Source organism: Peromyscus leucopus, chromosome 9 (genome assembly GCF_004664715.2).
Source record: "Peromyscus leucopus breed LL Stock chromosome 9, UCI_PerLeu_2.1, whole genome shotgun sequence".
Classification (NCBI taxonomy): domain Eukaryota; kingdom Metazoa; phylum Chordata; class Mammalia; order Rodentia; family Cricetidae; genus Peromyscus; species Peromyscus leucopus.
Window position 1 is genome coordinate 59,512,215 of NC_051070.1, and position 12,375 is coordinate 59,524,589.

The 12,375-nt window shown below is 43.4% G+C and overlaps 1 protein-coding gene across 1 annotated transcript in view; it reads right to left on the minus strand.

Annotated features, from left to right (window-relative positions):
* Xkr6 (XK related 6) overlaps window positions 1–12,375 on the minus strand; it is a 225,335-nt gene that overhangs the window by 167,464 nt on the left and 45,496 nt on the right.

Consider the following 12,375-nt stretch of genomic DNA (forward strand, 5'->3'; position numbering starts at 1 on the left):
AGAGAGAGAGAGAAGCTATCATCCAGCCTGCAGCTCTACCTAACTCACTTTTATACTAGTCTCTGTGACAGATAGACAGACAGACAGACAGACAGACAGACAGACAAATAGGTATGGCTGGGAAGTTCCATTCTCCTCCCCAGAGCCCACATCTCCCCTTAGGTTGGTTATCCATTTTTGTGCCACGGTCCCCTTTTCTGCATCAAGTGTTAGTTTTGTTTTTTTTAATTCAAATTACAATCCAAAACAACAAATACCATGACTGATTCCACACCATGTGTTTCAATCCCATAACTTAACTACCTCAACTTTGGTTGCAGCCTTTGATGATAGGCATCTTGACACTTGAAGGCACATTTTAGTTTCTCTGGTTTAGAGAGAAAAGCTGGCCTCAACTTCACAGATAAGGCTGGCCTTGAACTTGTGGCCTCCCATTCCAGCTTCCACCTCCTGAGTACAAGATGTGTGCTACTACACCTTGCTTAGACTTAGTCTTAAATTACAGTAACATAAAACTTCATTTGCCTCGTCAGGAATGTCACAATGGCTTCCATCAAGATGGGATCAAGGAATTCTAGTGAGTTGGACAAACTTCAACCAACTATAGAATCAAAATTCTAAAAAAGACCTAACCTTCAGATTATGGTCACAGAAGGGGAAAAAATTGTATAATGAAGACACAGAGAATATTTTCAGTAAAAACCAAATAAGAAAATTTCCCAAACCAATAGAAAGAGATGTCCCTCAGCGTAAAACTGGCCTACAGAACTCCAATTGCAATAAAAACTACAGAAAATACATAAACTCATAGAGACTAAAAACCATGGTATTGAATGATAATTAGGTCACTGAAAAAAATCAAGAAGGAAATTTAAAAATTCCTAGAATTGAGTGAAAATGAAAACACAACACACCAAAATCCATGTGTCACAATAATGGTGGATCCTAAGAGGAAGTTTACTGTGCTGTGTCTACATCAAAAATTTTTGAGAGATCTCAAATTACTAACTGCATGCCTTGGAAAAACAAGAACAAACATCCAGATAGAGTAAATGAGAGGAGATAACCAGAACTGGGACTGAAATTAATTAAATAGAAATGAAAAATACAAAGAACAAATAAAATGAAAAGTTGGTTCTTTGAAAAGAGACAAACTTAGCCAGGCGGTGGTGGCTCACGCCTTTAATCCCAGCACTCGGGAGGCAGAGGCAGGCGGATCTCTGTGAGTTCGAGGCCAGCCTGGGCTACCAAGTGAGTTCCAGGAAAGGCGCAAAGCTACACAGAGAAACCCTGTCTCAAAAAAAAAAAAAAAAAAAAAAAAAAAAGAAAAGAGACAAACTTTTAGCCAAATCCACAGAGAGAGCGAGAACACCAAATTAATACAATTAGAGGTTAAAGGTTGACATTACAACAGACACTGAGGAAAGTCAGAGAACCGCTGAAGATGTACTTTAAAAATGTACATTCTACTAAATGCAAAATAAATGAATGATTTCTAGATATATGACCTACCAAAGTTCGATCAAGAAGAAGCGATGTTCTCCAGAGAACACCGCTGGACTGCACTACACATTTCCTGGACCCTGTAACCTATCCCTTTACTTGTAAGTTACATCACAAAATAAACCTCCCTTTTAACTACATAGAGTTGCCTTAATACTTCCACCAATAAGAAGCAAATAATTAAACATGACAACCAATGAGATAGAAACAGTAACTAAAATTCTCCCAACTAAAAAAGTCAGGGGCAGATGGATAAGCCCAGAATTCTACCAGACCTTCAAGAACTAACATCAACACTCCCCAAGTTAGTCTGTGCTAAATAAATAAATACACTTCCAAATTCATTTTACAAAGCCAGAAGCATCTGTAAACGGAAGTTTCTTTTCCTCCAGCAACTCCCAAATACCCATCAGCTGCTTCCCAAATTACCACACAGAGGCTTATATGAATTATAAATGCTCCGCCCATAGTTCAGGCTTATTACTAACTAGCTCTTACATTTTAAGTTAACCCATATTCCTTATTTACGCTCTACCACATGGCAGTACCTTTATTAGCATGGCACACTCATCTCCCGCTCCCTCTGCATCTGGCTGGTAACTCCTGACTCCACCCTTCCTCTTCCCAGCATTCTTAATTTGATCACCCCACTTATACTTCCTGCCTAGCTACTGGCCAATTGGTGTTTTAGTAAACCAATTCAAGTGACAAATCTTTACAATGTACAAGAGGATTATTCCACACCAAGCATCCTGATACCAACACCAGACAAAGATCCAAAAGAAAATGGAATTATAAGTCAATCTCTCTGATGAACATAGATGCAAAAATTATCAACCACATACTTGCAAACAAAGTTCAGAAACACATCAAAAAGAGAATCCACCATGATCAAGTGGGCTTTATCATAGACATGCAGGGATGAATTAAACATCAATAAAGTAATCCACTACATAAATAGATGGAGGGACACAAAGTATACAACACTTCATTATATGTAGAAAAAAATACTTTAACAAAGTCCAACATGCCTTCATGGTTAAAAAAAATCCTGGAGAATATTAGGGATATTAGGGACATATCTCAACATGATAAAAGCAGTACACAACAAAAGCTAATTTAGACCCCAAAATCTGAGTTCCAGTACTATATCCTTCCGATTTCTTCTCTCCTATAAGTCAAAATATTTACAGGGGCCTTATAGAACAGGCATTACTGTCAACATGCAGATGGCCAAAGAAAACAATCATAAGGCACACAAGGAAGTAGGTCTGAAGCGACCACCTCTCCTGCTGCTACAGAAACATGGGACATCAGCAGATGCACAAATTGCTGCTGCTGAATGGAGACATAAGCCATCTGCTTATCTGAAGCAGCGGAAAAAAAAGAAAAAAGACAGGAGAGAAAGAAGCATTGTGGGTGGCTGTCCAAGAAGCTGTTATCCCCGAAGAACAGCTTTTCACTTACCACTTCATGGTTCTAGAGTATAATTTCTATATCATGAACAATGATTACTTTTCTAGAAAAATATTTCCCTAGGTGCTTTACTAGGCATTTCAAAATTCTACAAATTAGGTGTCTGAAAATGGATAGAAACTGCTGGCTCTCAGTCAGGTCTACTGTGAGCCACTGTGAACATGAGAATTCATGCGCAGTCAGAGAGAAGCCCGGGTGTCAAAGAACGGGGGGGGGGGGGGGGGAGGGGTAACTGCTGATGCAGCCTGGCCACCATGCTTCTTGAACTTGGCCACGTTTTTGCTTCTTCCAATATGCTTCAGTCTGCACAACCCAGGCAAAGTAAACTTATGCTACAGGCTCAGCGCACACGGGGCATGTCACAGGGCTTGGCTTTTTACTTCCAAGATCTTAACAAGCTATTCAATAGCACAGTGTGTGCCACAACGTTAGTGATAATCACAGAGCAAATCTTCCACCCAGAGACACGACCAGCCCAGGAAACCCATGCTGTTGCTGGACCTCTCAGAGATGGCAGGCTCTAACCCAGCACCTCTGCAAATATGTTCCACCTTGCCTTGTTCTGAGACACCTACCCTTACGAATGGAATACAGGGCTGGAGCCAAACCTCCCAGTAAAATGCCACTGGAGAAAATGTCTCTCAGGTAGGAAGCCAAGCACAACACACTGCAGAAAGTCCCTGGTTGATTTCACAGTCCTCAGAGTGGCCCCAAATCAACACTGAATAGACTTGAACACAGGATGGCCTGAAGCTTGTATGATTAGAACGTGGTCACAAACAAGTATATGCAAGGATTGGAAAAATCCCATAGGCACCTGTCATTAGGTGGTCGCCCAGGGGAACAGTGTATGTCTATGGCAGGTTGCTGCTGAAAGTGCTCTCCCTCATCTCAAGTCAATACAAGCCTCTTCTCTCAGGCTCTCTGCCCACCTCTCCTGTAGTCTTTACACCCCAGACACTATTTCATCCCTTCCTCCCACTCCCATAAGCACAAGCACACTGCCAGACTCCAGAACAACCCACAACCTCCTCCCCGTGCACATCACCAACTTCTTGACTGACATATTCCAATGGTATCTAATCACTCATTAGGTGTCTATTGGAAAATGACAATACACCAGGGTTTTGTGGATAAGATGAGACTGCTAGCGATTTCTGTCATTGCACAAACCATCAGGCACATTCGCTGGTTTGAAATGATCATTTTCACGAAGAAAAAGTGTCTAGGGCTGAGGGGTACTCCTGAAAGACTCCATTTGGACCCCAGTGCCCTTCTGCCCTGCCTCTCTGGGACTAGTCATGCTTGTAGGTTTCGGATCACACACAGTCCTGATTGGGGACTGGGAAGAACTGTGTCCAAGTTGAGACCTAAGGGCTGGATAGGAGGTGGCTAAGTAGAAAGTATGAACAGTATAGCATTCCAGGTAGGGACCTGAACCTTTGAGTCCTGAGACCAAAATGTGGTATCTTGGTACATCAGGCTGGATGATGTGGGGATAATTTTGAAGAAAATCGGCCCTAACCCAAGTAACAACCCCAGGCAACAGAGAAGCCTTGGACTGTTACTCCCAATGCAGGAGCTGAAATCAGTACCCTCACCTCTTGCTCCTGGTGTCCCTCTATCCCCTAAGGCCAGCTGAGCATTCCCAGGCAGAAGATCTGCTCAGATGTCACAGCTCCTGAGATACTTTGGTAAACAAAGCACAGGCTCTTGCAGGCTTTGCCCCTTTGGCATCTCTCAATAATTACATAGAATTCTGCACACAGGAAGTGTTCAGACTTTGTCGTGGATGAACCAGCCCCGGAAATAGCAACACAAGAATGAAACCTTGCTGTGGTGTTTCCCTGGACTCTGACAAAACACGCAGGAACTCCAAGAAACTCCTTTAAACAAATCCCCACTTACAGCCTGACTGTCCTCTATGTTGACCAGTCCCTGCACGGGTGAGTGGTAATGTTCCCTAATGACCACTCACACCACGGCTTTTTGTGCCGCTGTCCTTGGTGCTGAACAGTCTCTGAATGTTGAGTGCCAATGCTCCCTAGTGTTAACTGCTACTAATGTGACTATTCGCTTTCACAACTGTCAGTCACTGACAGACCCTTCCCTTGGGTCATAGATGAGTTGTTTCCAAACTTCATGGAATATTCTCTCCTTTCCATTTTGACAATTTCAGTACATGCTAAAAGTTACTGGCCAACATCATTTGTACATTATAGCATGAAAATTATGATTAATACGTTCTATCAAGAAAAAAGAAAGCTGGGCGGTGGTGGTGCACGCCTTTAATCCCAGCACTTGGGAGGCAGAGGCAGGCGGATCTCTGTGAGTTCGAGGCCAGCCTGGTCTCCAAAGCGAGTTCCAGGAAAGGCGCAAAGCTACATAGAGAAACCCTGTCTCGAAAAAACGGAAAAAAGAAAAAAAGAAAAAAGAACTAAGTAATCTCACCTTGTTCTGTTAGGTGGGACAGGATAGGCTCAAATTTCCCTAGAATTATAGGTACAAATTTAAAAAGAAATGCAAGAATTACTTATTTTATATTTATATATTTTTTGGTTGTGAGCCTAGCCTTTAATCACTGAGCCATCTCTCTAATCCAAGAGTTATGTATGTTAGAAAATATTATCCTACCAAAAACCAAGCTGTCAATGTTAGTTTTTTTGCTAGCTTTTGAAGGGTTCACTTCATTTTTAATTACGTGTGTGTGGGTTAATGCGCACTTGAGTGCAGACGCCACTGAGGCCAGAGGTATCTGATCCTCATAGATCTGGAGTTACAGGTGGTTGTCAGCTGCCTGATATGGGTGGTGGGAACTAAACTTGGGTCCTCCGTAAGAGTAATACTTGCTCTTAATTGCTGAGGCATCTTTCCAGCCTCCTCTTTGCCAATTGAAAACAAAAACAAAACACATTTAGTGTATGGGCACACACTTACGTCACGGTGCACATGTGGAAATCAGAGAACAAGCTGAGGAAGTTGGTTCTCTCCTTCTACCATGCAATGTGAGTACCAGAGACAGAACTCAGGTTGTCAGGCTTGGCAGCAAGCACCTTTACCCAAAGCACCACATCGGCAGCCCCTGGCTTCCTTTTAAAAGTCCATCAGCTCGTCGCAGTGATGCCAAGAATTAGCTCCCACATTAGTTAAACACAGTCATCTGTATATGACTCCAACAAAACGGCCTTCCTCTTGGTCTTGTACTCAGATGCTTTTATAACCAAAAGTAAGAATGCCATAAAACTTAAATACTATTGATAAAGAAATTTTGAAAAGAAAACCCTCTTATGTACAATTTTTGTCTTTAGAAAATGTCTTAAGCGATCAGGCTGCACACTATGGAGCTCCATGTAGGCACATGTCAGGCTGTTTCTATCTGCATGTGGCTGCCTCGGTAGTAAAGCTGGTGTGGGAGCCTTGGATACGGGGGTCCTGCTCACAGGAAGATCCTGTGCTGACTGCAAGAGAGTCTTAGGCTCTAATCGGGATGAAAGCAGTCTTTGGGCCACAACACAGAATCCAGCTTTGGGGTTCTTTATGTGTGTGGTGCGGGGAGGTGGCATTCTAAACATTGCTCCATGAAATACATGCCATTGTATTTTTCCTTTCTTTTAAAAAATTATTCACTTTTTGAAAACTTACTATTATTTATAATGTATGTGGACCACATTCACCTTCCATTCCTCTTTCTTATCCACCACCCCCACCCCCAACCTCTGACCCTTTCTTCCAAACACACCCTCCTACTTTCATGTTTCTTAAAAAATATCCACTTAACCCACTAACCTCTCAGGGTTGCCTGCATGTGCATGGATGTGGGGTGTTTCCTGGGTCGTGGACACCTTACTAGTAGCTCCCTTTAGGACAGTGACTTTTCATTTAGTGCCAACAGCTCCTCAGCTAAGGGTAGGGGCTTGCCATGGTCTTTTCCAGATTAACTTTACTGAGACACTGTGGTTCCCGAAGCAAAGACAAATAAAACCCGACTAAGCCCTTCAGGAGAGGTTTCTGCAGGAATGAAGAACTGATGCCCATGTATCAGACATTCAGAGGACTCATGTTTTTTAGTGCAAACCACACGGGTGCCTCAAAATTATCTGCCTGCAGAAAAACTCCCTTCCCTCCCTCCACAGCTGCGCTCTCCTCAGCCTCTGCACTAAAGAGCAGACCAGCTCCATCCCACACCAGCTCGCACCTCTCTCTTGAAGCACCCATTCACCATGGAAAAAGCAAGTGGTCTTCTTAACTGAACGACAAACAAGAACGTTCAAACGATTATGGGAATGTTCAGATATATACACAATAATCAGAAGAGCACAGAGAACCCTGATGGACAAGCCTCATCCAGTTTTAGTCATCATCCACATGCGGCCATCTTTGTCTCACCCACTTCCCCAGAGACTCCTGTCTCCACCTCCCCATGTCATGGTCATTTTTACCTTCCCCACCCAAAGCACAATCTGCAACTGAGCTGTTGCTTGGTTGTCCATCTTAACCATCTCTGGGGCACACAGCTCCGAGGTACTGGGTGCATTCACACTGGTACATGACCATCTCCAACAAGGGTTTTCACCTGGTAAAGCCCAGGCCACACCCACTGACCACCATCTCCCATTCAGCTTCCCTCCTTTCTAATTGGATGGCTGCCTAGGCAGGTGCCTCCAAAGTCGGAGCATGCAACTGTTTATTTTTTTTAATTTATTTTGGTGTGTGTGTGTGTGTGAGCGCGCGCGCGCGCGCGCGCTCACATTTCATCCATGCGTGGTGTGCAAAAGGACTTCTCTTCCAAAGCTGGATTATATTCCACTCACTCACCCAGGGGCCCTGCAGCTGCCGGCACCTTCAGGCAGCTATGACTAAAGCTACTGTGAATACAGATACTGAGGATCTGTTTTTAAGTATTTGCTTTCCATTTTTCAGTATGTATACCCAGAAGTGAAATTTCTAGATTGTACAGCAATTCCATTCCTTTGTCTGAGGAACAACCATACTGTTTCCCACAACAGCCATACCACTTTCTGTTCCCACCAACAGTGCACACGATGATAAACAATCATTTGTAGAGGCAGTGAGCACCTGACAAAAATGCAGTGTCTACAAACAGCTTTTGTGTGTGTTATTGTAATTCTACGAATGTGTTGATTCACTGAGCACCCTGCTCTGTTGGTGAGTGCTTGGGACGTTTATTTCTATCTCCCATATGCCTGCGTAAATGTTTTCTCCCAATCACAGGCTTAAGCTGACTCTGTTAAAATACTATTAAACACACAGCTAACTACATACTAAATACACTAATAGGCAGGTCTTTTAAGAGACACACATTGTGGTGGTCTGAATAGCTATGGCCTCCATAGACACATGTGTGTGAATGCTGACCCACAGGGAGTGGCACTGTTAGGAGGCATGGCCTTGCTGGAGCAAATGTGTCACTGTGGAGGCTGGTTTTGAGGTCTCCTATGCTCAAGTCATGCCCAGTGTGGCACACAGCCTGCTCCCTGCATATCAAGATGCAGAACTCTCAGTTCCTTCTCTAGTACCCTATCTGCCTGCATGCCATCTGCCATGAAGATAATGAACTAAACCTCTGAATTGTAAGCCAGCACCAATTAAATGTTTTCCTTTTCAAGAGTTGCCATGGTCATCGTGTCTCTTCACAGCAATAAAACCCTAAATAAGACACATATGAAAATGTATGTAGAGTGAGATGACAGTTGATGCTCCCCAGGAGACTAACCTAGACCAGCAGTATCTTCACTAGTAGCCTTCACAAATACAGGTATGCCACGATTAAATAGCTCAGGTCTAAACACACTAAATATAAACTACTTTCAAATAATACAAACAACTGTGGTGGTATTGTGTTCCCCCAAAATATTGTGCACCCTAAAAAACTTATCTGGGGTCAGAGAACAGAACAGCCACTAGATATAGAGGCCAGAAAATGGTGGCACACATGTCTTTAATCCTATCACTTGGGAGGCAGAGAGACATGCGGATCTCTGTGAGTTTAAAGCCACACTGGAAACAGCCAGGCATGGTGAGTGATGCCTTTAATCCCAAGAAGTGAGCTTTTAATCCCAGGAAGTGAGGGCAGAAAGCCGAAAGGTATGTAAGGCCTGAAAACCAGGAACTAGGCAGGTTAAGCTTTTAGGTTTTGGAGCAGCACAGTTCAGCTGAGAGGTTTCTAGTCTAAGGAAACAGGATCAGCTGAGGAATTGGCAAGATGAGGAAGCTGTGGCTTGTTCTGCTTCTCGGATCTTCCAGTGTTGACCCCAATACCCAGCTCCAGGTTTGTTTTTATTAATAAGACCATTTAAGATTCATGCTACAAACAACCAAACAATAGCAGCCAGAACTTAACATCTAAAATGAAGTTTTTGGAAAAGCTTTTAATACTATCCTACTGTAACGCTAGAGGAACACAGTCTGCATCAGCAAGCAGCTCCCAAAGGCTCCCTGGAATCGCTGGCACCAAGTGTCTGGAACCACATACAATGCTGATACTACTTAGGATCCCAAGGAAGATCAGAAAGGAAAAATAAACATGCACACGTTTTCTTAACCTCGCTATAAAATAACCAAACTTATTAAGTGCCATATTGAGATTTAGAAATTTAAACTTTAAGTCCACACCTTATATTGCCATATCCACACATACAAGTTACTGTAGCATTATTCACAAGTAAGTTATAGAATCAGCCCAGGTACTGGCCAACAGAGAAATGAACAAAGAATACACACACAATGGCATTTTATTCAGCCATAAGGGAGAAGAGAATTATGTCATCTAAAGGAAAATAGATGGAACCATAAATCACTATGTTAAATGAAATAGGCCAGATTCAGAAAAACAGATGTGCATTCTCCTAGATGTGGAATCTTAATTCAAAACAAGACATAAAAATCAAGGGGGAATGTTTGGGACCAGCAAAGAGTGGGGACAAGAAAGGGTAATGGGAGTGATTATGAGCAAAGTACAATACGCGTTATCAACATAGCATAAGGAAGCAATATTTGATAATTAAAAAAAAAAAAGTTGGGTTAGCAAGAGGCCTCAGTGGGTGAAGGTGCTTGCCACCATGACTGATGATCTGAGTTTAATCTTAGAACTCACATGATGAAAGGAAAGAGCAGACTTCTACAAGTTGTCCTCTGACCACCAAATGTATGTCACGACACATGTGTCCACTTACATACAATCAATCAATCAATAAACGTGATAAAAATTTAAGTCCATGCTCCATACAATAGCAAAACTCTATCATCCTATTTTGAGCAGGACGTGCTAGATACATGTATGGAGACAACAAATGGTACCCTGATAATATTTACAACCACATGTTGGCTCTCCAACAGAATGAGAATAAATCTGTCAAGGCTCAAGAAAGTCCTGCAATTGATTGTCCAACTCATCACCCAATGACAGAAAGCAAATTCTGACCATGCAAGAACCCCTCAGGGCTGGCTGAGGTGAACACAATTAAAAGACAAGAATTAAAAGCACAGTGGGAAGGGGCATCCCTGAAGGCCACAGGGGAAGCTGGAGCAAAGGGGAAGGACAGCAGGGCAAGGGCCAGAGCTCACCGCAGGGCGGTGCATTGTCCCTAGGGCCTGGCATATGACGAAATACAGGGCACTCGGAGCGATTACCATCGGGCTCAAGACAGCAACACCAGCACGGAGCTGAGTGAGCAACACAGGGCAGGGAGGACGGAACAGCAAGCCACCCATCTGAGCAGAGGAGGCCTTGGCAGAGGCATGGCAACAGGGTACAATTTTCAGGGCATATCAAGGCCAACTGTGTCTTGGGACATTTCTGGGGATGGCGGTGGTTATAGCATTTAAATAAGGGGGCGGGGAATGTAATACATTAAGATCACCCAAACACAATCCCATGGTTGCATATGAGAATAATCACTGCAGAGCAGATGGCGCTTCCTAGGCAGGAAACACAAGATTGATAAGCTTCATTGCAGAGTCATAATGACCACACTCTGGAGTCTGTCGCTCCCCAGGAAAGATCAATACAGCTTCCTGAGAACAAGACAAAAGCATTGTACATAAAAACTGCAATGCTCCATCAAGAGACAGGAAATGCCAAAGACAAACTGTCCCTATTCACCAACTGCTCAGGGCTAGGCACGGTTTAAACACACACACACACACACACACACACACACACACACACACACACACACACAAGAGATGAAGAAAACAGTGATCAGAAAAATGGTCTTGTAACAATAGGTGGGGGACAGAAGCTTACAATCAGAAAGAAGAGCAACTCACAAATCCCCACACCTACCCAGGTCTGTGTTCCTCTCGCAGCTTCTGAAATTGCTCATCTGACCTCAACATAAACAATGTACTCTCAATTGAAATGGCACAAAAAGTTTCAAATAAATGCCCACCACTGCTATCACTTCCCAAAGTTGCATCATTTCATTGTATCCCCCAAACATTCATTACTAGTAATGAAGTTTGAGTAACTGGTCCATTTTCCAACAGGAACAACTAAGTGATACATTTAAGATACTACAACTAGACGAAACTTTGACATCTAATTCCATGACACCCATCTCCCTAAACCAGCGTATCCTCACAACGAAGGATTTTTATTAAGTACTGTTTCCCACTGCCTCCTTTCTGGAAATGATTCAAGCACAGAGAACAGACACTGAAGTAATTAAGATGAAAAGATGCTCCACACCCACCCCTGCACAGAAGCAGAGCCTTGTCGTTGTGGCTCACCTCCCCTCCTTCCAAGACTCAACCTCAGAGGGCTCCTGCCGGGCAATCAGAATGGCCTACCCTGAATCTCCCACGTACAAAGGACAAGTCTAGTCTCCTCAAACTCTGCCCAATGCTGGACTTCCATGCCATCAAGTGGCCATTCTCCAAGGACTCTTTCCCTGGAGTCACTGTTTCTACTTGAGAACAGCTGGTAGAAACTAGTCAATCAAACCGTGTGGTCTTATGTTAATGGCTTGACGTGGAGGCAGACTCATCTGCTCTGTCATTCATTAGGTCCCCAGGTCCAGCCTCTGGAAAGTGTTACTTAGATCCTCTGGGGCCCAGATTCTCTCTGCATCAGCCCATGGGATTGGATTTAGCTTCCAAAGACCTCCCAACCCGCCAGGTTGAGTGTGCACATCTGGCCATGTCCACATCTGGCCATGTCCACTAGAATTCCTCTGCTGTTTTCAATCTTTTTTCTTTTTAAGGGAAATACTTGTGTCCCAAGAGCTCCAGTACATCTTCTGAATACTTTTGTCTACATGGAGACTCATATGGAAGCTTAACCTCCACCTCCCATAATGGCGCTGTAGGGCAGGGGAGTCTGAGGGGCTCCACACTTATGAAAGGGATTGATATCTGTCAAGAAACAGCACCAGA